Genomic DNA, 15,048 nt, shown 5'->3' with positions numbered 1-15,048 from the left:
CTAAAAAGCTACACCTAATTTTTTGTTTTTCTTAAGGTTTATCAAACACACAAGAAGAAAACATAAAAAAGGAAATAAACTAGCATGGATATTACAATGAAAAAGTATGAGCACCGACAACTAGCATGAGTGTGTGAACAGGAATGTAATGTTGGTGAGAAATACGTACTCCCCCAAGCTTAGGCTTTTGGCCTAAGTTGGTCTATGGCCACGGCTGGCCTGGCGGATATCCAAAGTTATAGTTGGCGTCGTACTGAGAAGAATCCCCTGGTGCCACTGCTTGGCGATCTCTTCCGGATTCCACTGATAAACAGACTGCCAGTGAGGATCAAATTGTGGTTCCGGCTCTGGCTCTATAGCTGGTGTGGGGTTTTGGTAGGCGTGAATGGCCTCCGGCGGAACAAGGAACTTGCCTGCAGATAAGTCAAACAAGGAAGGAGTAGGCAAAGTAATAGTCTCAGGGTGATTTTTATCAAATGTCATCTTGTACTTAAGCATCTTTTCCTTATTCTTAACGATAAAATCATGTGCTACCATACTCTTATAGTCTAGAAGGAGGCAGCAACTTTTCTTCCTTCTCATAATGTCCAATAGGTATGTTAAAATGTGCAGCGAAGCGCGAGGCAAAAATACCTCCCAATATGGGGCCCTTAGTACGGTTAAGATTTAACCACTTTGCAACAATAGTGCCCATACTAAATGTGTCATCACGGAACAAGGCATGGCACAAAATAACAATATCAGGGGCACTAAGGTTGCCACAGTTTCCGCGACCAATTAAGCATCTACTAGCAAATATTGCAAAGTAACGTAAAACAGGAAAATGTATTCTAGTAATTCTTGCATCGGAAACTTTCCTCGTTTCCCCTATAGCAATTGTATCAATAAACCCTTCTACATCATCACGATGTGGTTCCTCTACACTGCCCTCAAAAGGTATCAAACAAACCCGACAAAAATCATGAAGTGACATCTCCTTATGCTCATCATATAAATAAAATTCCACTGTAGGTGGTGAGCCCCTAGCATGGAAATGAAAGTTTTGCACAAAGATATTGGTGAGTAAGAGATACTATTCCCGTTGGTCGTGGAGGAAGGCGGTGAGGCCTGCATTCTCAGCCAACTCATAGAAATCATCATAAATCCCGGCTGCTCTCAAGAATCATCACAAGGCCATTCACACGGCCGAACCTCTACGGTGCGAGGGAGATTATACTTGGGTTTCTTGTTCTGTTCACTTTGTTTATCCTTCGAGCTTCGGCTCGATGAGCCCCTCGAAAATCTCTTCATCTTTTTCTGAAATTTTCTGAAATTTTTAGTAACTCAAAATAAAAGTGAACCAAACTCAACAATATTGATAGCAACTACTCCTACAAGTGCCTATAGGCAATATCATGCATTAAAACTACTTTTGACCATATAAATTTGACATGCAAGCTCAAGAATAGGGTCACCTAAGTAGCAAAAATTTGCAATGAATAAAGCACTAGGACAAAAACTAATTGGACCATTGGAGGAGTCACACACCAAAGAACAATCCCCCAAAGTAGTTTTGTGAATGGAGCTTTGAGCTAGGAGATCGAAAATGGCAGCAAGATGAGCTTGAACTCGGGTTTGAGCTGGTTGGTGATTTTTTTGGGGAGGAAGAAGGAGTGTGTGGTAGCTGGAATAAGTGGAGGGGACCCACGTGGGGTCCACGAGGTAGGGGGCGCGCCTAGGGGATAGGGCACACCCTCACCCTTGTGGGCACGTGGCTGCTCCCCTTGCTTTGTTTTCAGTGCCAGATATTCTCAAATATTCTAGAAAAAATCATATTTAATTTTTAGGGCATTTGGAGAATTTTTATTTTCGGGGTATTTTTTATTGCAAGGATAATTCAGAAAATAGACAAAAATTACTATTTTTGCTTTATTTAATATAAATAACAGAAAGTAAAAAGAGGGTACAGAGAGTTGTGCTTTCTAGATTCATCCATCTCATGCTCATGAAAAGGAATCCACTAACAATGTTGATCAGGTCTTGTTAACAAACTCATTTCGAATAACATGAAACCAGAGAATTTTCGAATAACACTAGGTTACCTCAACGGGGATATGCATGTCCCCAACAATAAGAATATCATATTTCTTCTTGACAGTAGGAAGAGGAAATTCAAAACCTCCAATAGTAATTGTTGAAATTTTTCCAATAGGATTGATACTGTGGACTTGAGGTTGTTTCCTCGAAAAGTGTATCGTATGCTCATTACCATTAACATGAAAAATGACATTGCCTTTGGTGCAATCAATAACAGCCCCTGCAGTATTCAAAAAGGGTCTTCCAAGAATAATAGACATACTATCGTCCTTGGGAATATCAAGAATAACAAAGTTCGTTAAAATAGTAACGTTTGCAACTACAACAGGCACATCCTCACAAATACCGATAGGTATAGCAGTTGATTTATCAGCCATTTGCAAAGATATTTCAGTAGGTGTCAACTTATTCAAATCAAGTATACGATATAAAGAGAGAGGCATAACACTAACACCGGCTCCAAGATCACATAAAGCAAGTTTAACATAATTTCTTTTAATGGAGCATGGTATAGTTGGTACTCCTGGATCTCCAAGTTTCTTTGGTATTCCACCCTTAAAAGTATAATTAGCAAGCATGGTGGAAATTTCGGCTTCCAGTATCTTTCTCTTATTAGTAACAATTTCCTTCATATATTTAGCATATGGATTCATTTTAAGCATGTCAGTCAAACGCATACACAAAAATATAGGTCTAATCATTTCAGCAAAGCGCTCAAAATCCTCATCATCCTTTTTCCTGGATGGTTTAGGAGGAAAAGGCATGGGTTTCTGAACCCATGGTTCTCTTTCCTTACCGTGCTTCCTAGCAACAAAGTCTCTCTTATCATAACATTGATTATTTGATTGTGGGTTATCAAGATCAACAGCAGGTTCAATTTCTACATCATTATCATTGCTAGGTTGAGCATCAACATGGACATCATCATTAACATTATCACTAGGTTCATGTTCATTACCAGGTTGTGTTTCAGCATCAGAGATAGAAATATCATTGGGATTCTCAGGTGTGTCTACTACAGGTTCACTAGAAGCATGCAAAGTCCTATCATTTTTCTTTTTCTTCCTCTTAAAAGGACTAGGTGCATCTACATTAGTTCTCTGAGAATCTTGCTCAATTCTCTTAGGGTGTCCTTCAGGATACAAAGGTTCCTAAGTCACTTTACCTCCTCTAGTTGCAACTCTAACAGCAAAGTCATTATTTTTACTATTCAATTCATTGAGCAAATCCTTCTGAGCTTTAAGTACTTGTTCTACTTGAGTGGTAACCATAGAAGCATGTTTACTAATAAGTTTAAGTTCACCTTTAACACTAGCCATATTATTACTCAAGTGTTCAATCATATAAGCATTATGTTTCAATTGTCTACCAACATAAGCATTACAATATTCTTGCTTAACCATAAAGTTATCAAATTCATCCAAACATTGGCTAGCAAACTTAGCAGGAGGGATTTCATCTTTATCATACCTATAGAGAGAATTTACCTTTACTACCTGTGTCGGGTTATCGGGACCGTGTGTTTCTTCAATAGGTGATGAATTAAGACCATGTATTTCTTCAACAGGAGGTAAATTCTTAACATCTTCAGCTTTTATACATTTTTCTTTGATAGATTTCTTTCCCTCTTGCATATCTTCAGGACTGAGAAATAGAATACCTCTTTTCTTCGGAGTTGGCTTAGGAGTTGGTTAGGAAGTGTCCAATTATTTTCATTGGTCAACATATTATTCAATAGAATTTCAGCTTGATCAACTGTTCTTTCCCTGAAAACACAACCAGCACAACTATCCAGGTAATCTCTGGAAGCATCGGTTAGACCATTATAAAAGATATCAAGTATTTCATTTTTCTTGAGAGGATGATCAGGCAAAGCATTAAGTAATTGGAGAGCCTCCCCCAAGTTTGTGGGAGACTCTCTTCTTCAATTTGCACAAAATTATATATTTCCCTTAAAGCATCTTGTTTCTTATGAGCGGGGAAATATTTAGCAGAGAAGTAGTAAATCATATCCTGGGAACTACGCACACAACCAAGATCAAGAGAATTAAACCATATCTTAGCATCACCCTTTAATGAGAACGGAAATAACTTAAGGATATAATAGTAACGAGTTTTCTAGTCATTAGTGAACAAGGTAGCTATATCATTTAATTTAGTAAGATGTGCCACAACAATTTCAGATTCATAGCCATAGAAAGGATTAGATTCAACCAAAGTAACTATATCAGGATCAACTGAGAAATCATAATCCTTATCAGTAATAAAGATAGGTGAAGTAGCATAAGCAGGATCATATTTCATTCTAGCATTCAGAGTTTTTTCTTTAAGCTTAGCTAATAGCTTCTTAAGATCACTTCTATATAGGAAAAGCTCGTAGGCATTGGATCGGTGATGGAGAATTATGTCGGATGCGATCGATCATGTAACAGTCATAACATAGGGTGACACAGAACTAGCTCTAGTTCATCAATGTAATGTAGGCATGTATTCCGAATATAGTCATACGTGCTTATGGAAAAGAACTTGCATGACATCTTTTGTCCTACCCTCCCATGGCAGCGGGGTCCTATTGGAAACTAAGGGATATTAAGGCCTCCTTTTAATACAGTACCGGACCAAAGCATTAACACATAGTGAATACATGATATCCTCAAACTACGGTCATCACCGGTAAGTATCCCGATTATTGTCACTTCGGGTTAACGGATCATAACACATAATAGGTGACTATAGACTTGCAAGATAGGATCAAGAACTCTCATATATTGATGAAAACATAATAGGTTCAAAACTGAAATCATGGCACTCAGGCCCTAATGACAAGCATTAAGCATAGCAAAGTCATAGCAACATCAATCTCAAAACATAGTGGATACTAGGGATCAAACCCTAACAAAACTAACTCGATTACATGATAAATCTCATCCAACCCATCACCGTCCAGCAGTCCTACGATGGAATTACTCACGCACAGAGATGAGCATCATGAAATTGGTGATGGAGGAAGGTTGATGGTGACGATGGAGGAAGGTTGATGATGACGATGGCGACGGATTCCCCTCTTCGGAGCCCCAAATGGACTCCAGATCAGCCCTCCCGAGAGAGTTTAGGGCTTGTTGGCGGCTCCGTATTGTAAAACGTGATGAATCCTTCTCCCTGATTTTTTTCTCCCCGAAAGTGAATATATGGAGTCAAGGTTGAGGTCGGTGGAGCATGAGGGGGCCCACGAGGCAGGGGGCGCACCCAGGGGGTAGGGTGCGCCCCCACCCTCATGGACAGAGTGTGGGCCCCTTAACGTGGATCTTTCTTCCAGTATTTTTTATATATACCAAAATAATTCTCCGTTGAATTTCAGGTCATTCTGAGAACTTCTATTTCTGCACAAAAATAACACCATGGCAATTCTGCTGAAAACAGCATCAGTCCGGGTTAGTTCCATTGAAATCATGCAAGTTAGAGTCCAAAACAAGGGCAAAAGTGTTTGGAAAATTAGATACGACGGAGACGTATCAGTGAACTATTGGTGTTAAATCACATGGCGATGTGAACTAGATTATTGACTCTAGTGCAAGTGGGAGACTAAAGGAAATATGCCCTAGAGGCAATAATAAAATTGTTATTTTTTATTTCCTTATATCATGATAAATGTTTATTACCCATTCTAGAATTGTATTAACCGAAAACTTGATACATGTGTGGATACATAGACAAAACAGTGTGTCCCTAGTAAGCCTCTACTAAACTAGCTTGTTGATCAAAGATGGTTAAGTTTCCTAACCATAGACATGCATTGTCATTTGATTAACGGGATCACATCATTAGGAGAATGATGTGATGGACAAGATCCATCCGTTAGCTTAGCATAATGATCGTTAAGTTTTATTACTATTGCTTTCTTCATGACTTATACATATTCCTTTAACTATGAGATTATGCAACTCCTGAACACCGAAGGAACACCTTGTGTGCTATCAAACGTCACAACGTAACTGGGTGATTATAAAGATGCTCCATAGGTGTTTCTGAAGGTGTTTGTTGGGTTGGCATAGATCGAAATTAGGATTTGTCACTCCGAGTATCGGAGAGGTATCTTGTAACATCCCAATTTTTTAATTTGGATGTTATACATAGGTGATGCGGAGTGCTACTTGGCATAATTTTAATGTAATTCTTCTTAATTGTGGTATGAATATTCAGATCCGAAAGATTCAAGACAAAAGTTCATATTGACATAAAAATAATAATACTTCAAGCATACTAACTAAGCAATTATGTCTTCTCAAAATAACATGGCCAAAGAAAGTTCATCCCTACAAAATCATATAGTTTAGTCATGTTTCATTTTCGTCACACAAGAATGCTCTCATCATGCACAACCCCGATGACAAGCCAAGCAATTGTTTCATACTTTAGTAATCTCAAACCTATAAACTTTCATGCAATATATGAGCGCGAGCCATGGACATAGCACTATGGGTGGAATAAAATATAATGAGGGGGGTTATGTGGAGAAGACAAAAAGGGAGAAAGTCTCACATCAACGAGGCTAATCAATGGTCTATGGAGATGCCCATCGATTGATGTTAATGCAAGGAGTAGGGATTGCCATACAACGGATGCACTAGAACTATAAATGTATGAAATCTCAACAAAAGAAAACTAAGTGGGTGTGCATCCAACTTGCTTGTTCACGAAGACCTAGGGCACTTGAGGAGGCCCATTGTTGGAATATACAAGCCAAGTTCTATAATGAAAAATTCCCACTAGTATATGAAAATGACAAAACAAGAGACTCTCTATTATGAAGATTAAGGTGCTACTTTGAAGCACAGGTGTTGCAAAGGATAGTAACATTGTCCCTTCTCTCTTTTTCTCTCATTTTTTGGGCCTTCTCCTTTTTATGGCCTTTCTCTTTTTTATATGGCCTTTCTTGGGACAATGCTCTAGAAAATGATGATCATCACACTTCTATTTATTTACAACTCAATGATTACAACTCGATACTAGAACAAAAGATGACTCCATATGAATGCCTCCGGCGGTGTACCGGGATATATAATGGACCAAGAATGACATGTATGAAAGAATTATGAACGGTGGCTTTGGCACAAATACTATGTCAACTACATGATCATGCTAAGCAATATGACAATGATGAATGTGTCATGATAAACGGAATGGTGGAAGGTTGCATGGCAATATATCTCGGAAGACTATGGAAATGCCATAATAGGTCGGTATGGTGGCTGTTTTGAGGAAGATATAAGGAGGTTTATGTGTGAAAGAGCGTATCTTATCACGGTGTTTGGATGCACCGGCGAAGTTTGAGCCAACTCCCAATGTGAGAAAGGGCAATGCATGGTACCGAAGAGGCTAGCAAGGATGGAAGGGTGAGAGTGCATATAATCCATGGACTCAACATTAGTCATAAAGAACTCACATACTTATTGCAAAAATCTACAAGTCATCAAAAACCTCGGTACTACGAGCATGCTCCTAGGTGGATAGATTGGTAGGAAAAGACCATCGCCCGTCCCCGACCGCCACTCATAAGGAGGACAATCAAATAACACCTCATGTTTCAAATTTGTTACATAACGTTTACCATACGTGCATGTTACGGGACTTGCAAACTTCAACACAAGTATTTCTCAATTTCACAACTACTCAACTAGCAAAACTTTGATATTATTACCTCCATATCTCAAAACAATCATCAAGCATAAAACTTCTCTTAGTATTCAAAACACTCCTAAGAAAATTTTACTAATCTTGAATACCTAGCATATTAGGATTTTAAGCAAATTACCATGCTATTTAAGACTCTCAAAATAATCTAAGTGAAGCATGAGATATCAATAGTTTCTATAAAACAAATTCACCACCGTGCTCTAAAAGATATAAGTGAAGTACTAGAGCAAAACTATATAACTCAAAAGATATAAGCGAAGCACATAGAGTATTCTAACAAATTCCAAATCATGTATGGCTCTCTCAAAAAGTGTGTACAAAAAGGATTATCATGTTAAACTAGAAAGCAAAGACTCAAATAATACAAGACGCTCCAAGCAAAACACATATCATGTGGCGAATAAAAATATAGCTTCAAGTAAAGTTACCGATAGAAGTAGACGAAAGAGGGGATGCCTTCCGGGGCATCCCCAAGCTTTGGCTTTTAGGTGTCCTTAGATTATCTTGGGGGTGCCATGGGCATCCCCAAGCTTAGACTCTTGCCACTCCTTGTTCCATAATCCATCAAATCTTTACCCAAAACTTGAAAACTTCACAACACAAAACTTAAAGTAGAAAATCTCGTGAGCTCCGTTAGCGAAAGAAAATAAAAGACCACTTCAAGGTACTATAATGAACTCATTCTTTATTTATATTGGTGTTATACCTACTTTATTACAACTTCTCTATGGTTTATAAACTATTTTACTAGCAATAGATTCATCAAAATAAGCAAACAACACACGAAAAACAGAATCTGTCAAAAACAGAACAGTCTGTAGTAATCTGTAGCTAGCGCAAGATCTGGAACCCCAAAAATTCTAAAATAAATTTCTGGACGTGAGGAATTTATGTATTTATCATCTTCAAAAACTATTAACTAAATATCACTCTCCAAATAAAAATGGCAGCAGTTCTCGTGAGCGCTAAAGTTTCTGTTTTTTACAGCAAGTGTAACAAGACTTTCCCCAAGTCTTCCCAACGGTTCTACTAGGCACAAACACTAATTAAACACAAAAAACACAACCAAAATAGATGCTAGATAAATTATTAATTACTAAACAGGAGAAAAAAGCAAGGAATAAAAATAAAATTGGGTTGCCTCCCAACAAGCGCTATCGTTTAACGCCGCCAGCTAGGCATAACAAGCAAGGATTGATCTAGGTATTGCCATCTTTGGTAGGTAATTCTTCAATGAGGCATCTACCATCTTTAGGAATTTCGTTCTTTTTATTATTTATCAAACTTTTAGGCACAAGATCGAAAAATTCATTTGTAACAAATGGTTCCTTACTGATAGCAAAAAGATTGGGATGAATACTTATAGATTTGAGATCCGCATTTTCCTTACTAGAGGATTCACCCTTATTTTTAGGAACATACATAAGCTTGGAAATTTTAGTGGGAGGACTTGGAGTATTCTTTACGGAAGAAAAAGTGGTTCCTAAGTTGGTAATAATATCCTCAAGTTTATCGATCCTAGTGGAGTCGTGATTTATTTTCTCATTAACTATGGGTTCCTTTTCTTTAATGTTTTTCAAAGTAACTCCTACTTTAGATCCATATTGAGAGATTCGGCTGTGGATCTTTTTATCCAAATTTTCAATTAACTCTACGGTAGCAACCTTATTTTCAATAATTTCAAGCCTTTGCATTACATGCTCTAAAGTTAATATAGTTCCATTAACCAAAAGAGGGGGTGAGCCAAATAAATCTATCATAGCATTATAAGAATCAACACTATGGCTACCCAAGAAGTTCCCTCTGGTAATAGTATCAAGAACATATCTGTGCCAAGGAGTAATGCCTACATAAAAATTGCGAAGAAGAACGGAAGTAGATTGCTTCCTAGTAGATCTATTTTGAGCATTGCAAATTCTATACCAAGCATCTTTTAGATTTTCTCCCTTCCTTGCTTAAAATTTAGAATTCCACTCTCGTGAGACAACGGAGAAGATAGGGGACTAGCCATAGTGACAAGCAAACAAACTAACACACAAGCAAAAAGCAAGCGGGCAAAAAGAGGCAAATAGAGAAAGAGAGGGATGATAGAGAGAGAGAGGGCGAATAAAACGACAAGGGTGAAATGGGGGAGATGAAAATGAGAGGCAAATGGCAAATAATGTAATGCGGAAGATAAGGGTATGTGATGGGTACTTGGTATGTTGACTTTTGCGTAGACCTCCCCGGCAACGGCGCCAGAAATCCTTCTTGCCACACTGCGTTGGTTTTCCCCGAAGAGGAAGGGATGATGCAGCAAAGTAGCGTAAGTATTTCCCTCAGTTTTTTAGAACCAAGGTATCAATCCAGTAGGAGGCTACACGCGATTCCCTCATACCTGCACAAAACAAATAAATCCTTGCAACCAACGCGAATAGGGGTTGTCAATCCTTACACGACCACTTACGAGAGTGAGATCTGATAGATATGATAAGACAATATTTTTTGTATTTTTGTGATAAATATGCAAACTAAAATAAAGGCAAAGTAAAAAAGCAAAGGAAATAACTAAGTAGTAGGAGATTAATATGATAAAGATATACCCGGGGGCCATAGGTTTCACTAGTGGCTTCTCTCGAGAGCATAAGTATTCTACGGTGGGTCAACAAATTACTATTGAGCAATTGACAGAATTGAGCATAGTTATGAGAATATCTAGGTATGATCATGTATATAGGCATCACGTCCGAGACAAGTAGACCGACTCCTGCCTGCATCTACTACTATTACTCCACTCATCGACCACTATCCAGCATGCATCTAGAGTATTAAGTTAAAAATAGAGTAATGCCTTAAGCAAGATGACATATGTAGAGGGATAGACTCATGCAATATGAAGAAAACCCATCTTGTTGTCCTTGATGGCAATAATACAATACGTGCCTTGCTGACCCTACTGTCACTAGGAAAGGACACCACAATATTGAACCCAAAGCTAAGCACTTCTCCCATTGCAAGAAAGATCAATCTAGTAGGCCAAACCAAACTGATAATTCGAAGAGACTTGCAAAGATAACCAATCATACATAAAAGAATTCAGAGAAGATTCAAATATTATTCATAGATAGACTTGATCATAAACCCACAATTCATCGGTCTCAACAAACACACCGCAAAAAGAAGATTACATCGAAAAGTTCTCCACAAGAGAGGGGGAGAACATTGTATTGAGATCCAAAAAGATGTTGCTAGATAAGCCATCTAGCTAAAAAGTATGGACCCGTAGCTAATAAGTATGGACCTCAGACCTATGGTGTTGATGTAGTTCACCTCTCTTGTTAATGTAGTTCACCTCAGACCTATGGTGTTAATGTAGTTCACCTCAGACCTATGGCTTCTTCCCCTCTCTTGTTCTCCCATCTAGCTAATAAGTATGGACCCGTAGGTCTGAGGTGAACTACTCACACTTCATTGGAGGGGCTATGGTGTTGATGTAGAAGCCCTCCATGATCGATGCCCCCTCCGGCGGAGCTCCGGAACAGGCCCCAAGATGGGATCTCGTGGATACAGAAAGTGGCGGCGGTGGAATTAGGGTTTTGGCTCCGTATCTGATTGTTTGGGGGTACGTAGGTATATATAGGAGGAAGGAGTACGTCGGTGGAGCAACAGGGGGCCCACGAGGGTGGAGGGCGCTCCTGGTGGGGGTAGGCGCGCCCCCTACCTCGTGGCCTCCTCTTTTGTGTCTTGACGTAGGGTCCAAGTCTCACGAGTCTTGTTCATTGAGAAAATCACATTCCCGAAGGTTTCATTCCGTTTGGACTGCGTTTGATATTCCTTTTTTTCGAAACCCTAAAACAGGCAAAAACAGCAATTCTAGGTTGGGCCTCCGGTTAATAGGTTAGTCCAAAAAATAATATAAAAGTGGATAATAAAGCCCAATAATGTCCAAAACAGTAGATAATATAGCATGGAGCAATCAAAAATTATAGATACGTTGGAGACGTATCAATAGGTCATCATATGAATATCCTATTTTATTTGCATTTTGTTTGTGATCCTAGAAATCCTAAGCAACTCAAGGACCCACAGAGAGAGAGTCCGGGATTTCCTTTATTTTCATATTTGAATTTTCTCAAATTTGAAAATAGGATCGTTTTGATTTTAATAATTTTTCTCTTCGAAATATTTCCAATATTAAAATAAATGAGAGGAGATAAAATGACTTCTCCAAAATAAGAGAGGAATATTGGATGAAAAAGGTTAAAATCAAATAAATATTTTATTTGGATTTTTATTGCTATTTTATTTGAATTAGAAAAATATGCATTTTTCAAAAATTGCATTTTTACGCCAAAAAATGTTCACTTTGTTCTAAATATTTTATTGAGACGGTGAAAATTGTTTTTGGAATTTTTAGAATTTTTATATATTTTATTATGATTTTTGTTTTTTGGTGGAATTTTTTAAAAATAAAAAAAAGTTCCCGCCCGAATGGGCCGAAGGCCCAGCCGAGCAGGGCTGCCCGCCCGTGCCACCGCCACCGACTCCAACCGAAATCCGAGCCAAACTCCGCGCGCCGCCGCCCCCTTGCCCAAGTCCCCCCCCCCGAGGCTTTAAAAGCCGAGCCCCGACCTCCCTCCCTTCTCACCACCGCCGCCCGCCGCCTCCACAGCAGCAGCAGCCCGCGCCGTCGCCCCACCCCACCGCCTCGCCGCCGCAGCCCCGCCGGATCTCGCCTCGCCACTGCTGGTCTATTTCGACGAACCGGTAAAAATCGCCGCCGTCGCCCGGTTTTTTTCTGCTTTTCGTTTGGATCGGTAAGATCGGTTTTTCTTCGGTTCCGTTATTTAGCGATCGTTCGCCCGAACGCATCTATTCGCGAACAGGTTCATTCATTTGTCTCTGATAACAAACGTTCATTCATTAGTATTTTTTCTTTATCTTTTATTTTCGGCCAGGGAGCTAACCGCGATTATTTTTATTACAGAATAGCCCCTGATCTTCAAACCCTCGCAACTTTTTAACCGTTCGTCCAAATCCAGTGAAACGAACGCCAAAATCTTCGTCTGGACCCCTCTTTCCAGTTAATCAACTTGAACATGATTTTGACAAATTAAAATTTGGTTTCAAGCAGATTTTGAATTCGAACTTCTTTTGATCATAGTTTGAGTTTCGTAGCTCCGATTTGATTGATTCTTTTTGCAAATCGTAGCACTTCAGTTGAACGTTCAGTTTGGACTTTCTCATCTAAGTTTTTACCCTTGCATCTATGCTTGAGTGCTTATGTATGCTATTGTCTGTTTGCGATAGAATTTCCGGAGTGCGAAGCGTGCTACTACGTGTCTCTAGGGTTTGCAGATCGTAAGCAAGGCAAGTAACACTTTGGTCATATCCCTTATTACCCAGTTTTCTGCATTAGTTACAATCCTCAAGCATTGCATGAGTAGGATCTGTTAACATGTGGGTTCTGGGAAGTAGATGTTGAGGTAGTACCTATTGCCCTTTCATTCAAACCTTGGGAGTTACTACGATGCTTATTATATCTTGCTATGCTCGTAGACGTGGTTTGGGTGACTGATTCATGACAGTTATGAGAATTATTGTTAACTAAGGTTTTACTTAAGGTGGCTACTTTAACACACATCTAGGTGGATTGTTTGTGGGCACCTGGGGAATCCAGTGTTGTCCAAGGAGATCCCAGGGTACCCGTGTGATCATCCTATGGCTCGCCACCCAGGCTCAAAGGGATCATATTGTTATTCATGCTAGAAACTTCTATGTGCAGCCACATGCCATTATGGGCTCTGGCATAGTTGAGTAAGTCGTGGGAATCCTTTCCATGATGGGCTAGCAGATGTAGGGGATTGTACGTGTACCGGCCTATCTATCGCTTAAGGGGACCTCTTTAGAAAGACTGTGTCTCGGTCATCCGTTTCTCAAACACCATGCAGTGCGAGAAATACAACGGAGGAGGTCGAGTCTTGTGGGGAAAAGTGCACAAACCTCTCCAGAGTGTACAAACTAATCATGGTTAGCCGTGTCCCCGGTTATGGACATCTTGAGTATCTGGTACTTGAATATTTATGTTGATCTCATCACTTTACTCTAATTAATTTGTTGGGTTGATGATTACTTTAATTGGAATTGAGATGGGGTTTCCATTCTCAATGTTTATCAACCAACTTTGTAGCTAAATAAACTATATTCCTTTACAGTAGGGAAAAATTGGCTTTTCGCAAAAACATGATAACCATAGAGCCTCCACTAGCCATATATACATATAGTTATAGCTATTTCATGTTCATTGCTCTACATTGTTCTTTTGCCAGCATATTCCATGTGCTGACCCGTTTCGGGCTGCAACATATTATGTTGCAGACTTTTCAAACGAAGAGTAAGGTGCGCTAGGTTGTTGTCGTGCACTCAGCTATGTCGTTGGAGTTGATGGACTCACTTACCTTCGAAGCTTCCGCATTTATCTTATTTAGATGGCCTTCGGCCATATTATTGTATTAGGTTCTCTTTTGAGACATTCGATGTAATAAGTGTGTGATTGCACTCTGTTATAATTCCTTCAAGTACTGTGTGCGTTAGCATTACCGATCCAGGGATGACACTTATGCACCGAGATTTGATCGCTTGAGGTCGGATCACTACAAGATGGTATTAGAGCTAGGTTGACTGTAGGACGCGACCACTAAGATAAGCTATAGGTCACTCTTCTCTACTCATTTTTGACTCTTCTCACTTTCTACTGTATAGATGGCGGACCCAAGGAACAAGTTTGCTCAACCGGATGAAGACACCCCTTTTGGACGACACTTGAAGGAAGCCACTAGATACCTGAACATCGGAATACCAAGCTTCACCGGGACCTACACTGCCACTCTACCTGAAGAAGAGCGCTGGACCATTCGAGTTCATGTTCCAGGAAGGACATTCACACCAGTTACTGAGCCCATAGAGTTTTCCTTCGATGCACCAACCTGGAGTCTAGGGAAGAGCATGGAAGCTCACATCGCCATGGGACGCATCGGTGAAGTTTACCACAAGGATCTTAAGGACACCATCTACCAGATATGTGGACACCGAGATGAGCAATGGGAGATGATCTGCACTAGGAGAGACAAGTCCATTGCAGCCTACATCCAGGAGTTAAACCAACACATTCGTCGTCAGGAGAACCAGATGTGCGCCAGCATGATAGACATGAAGAAAGTGATGACCAGGAACATGGAGCGAGAAGAGGAACTCAAGTCCACACGCGATGGTTATGAAGAGGAGATTGCAGTACTACTG

This window comes from Triticum urartu, chromosome 6A (assembly GCF_056163025.1).
Source record: "Triticum urartu cultivar PI428250 chromosome 6A, HENAU_Tu73, whole genome shotgun sequence".
Lineage (NCBI taxonomy): Eukaryota > Viridiplantae > Streptophyta > Magnoliopsida > Poales > Poaceae > Triticum > Triticum urartu.
Note: the sequence above shows the minus strand (reverse complement) of the source record.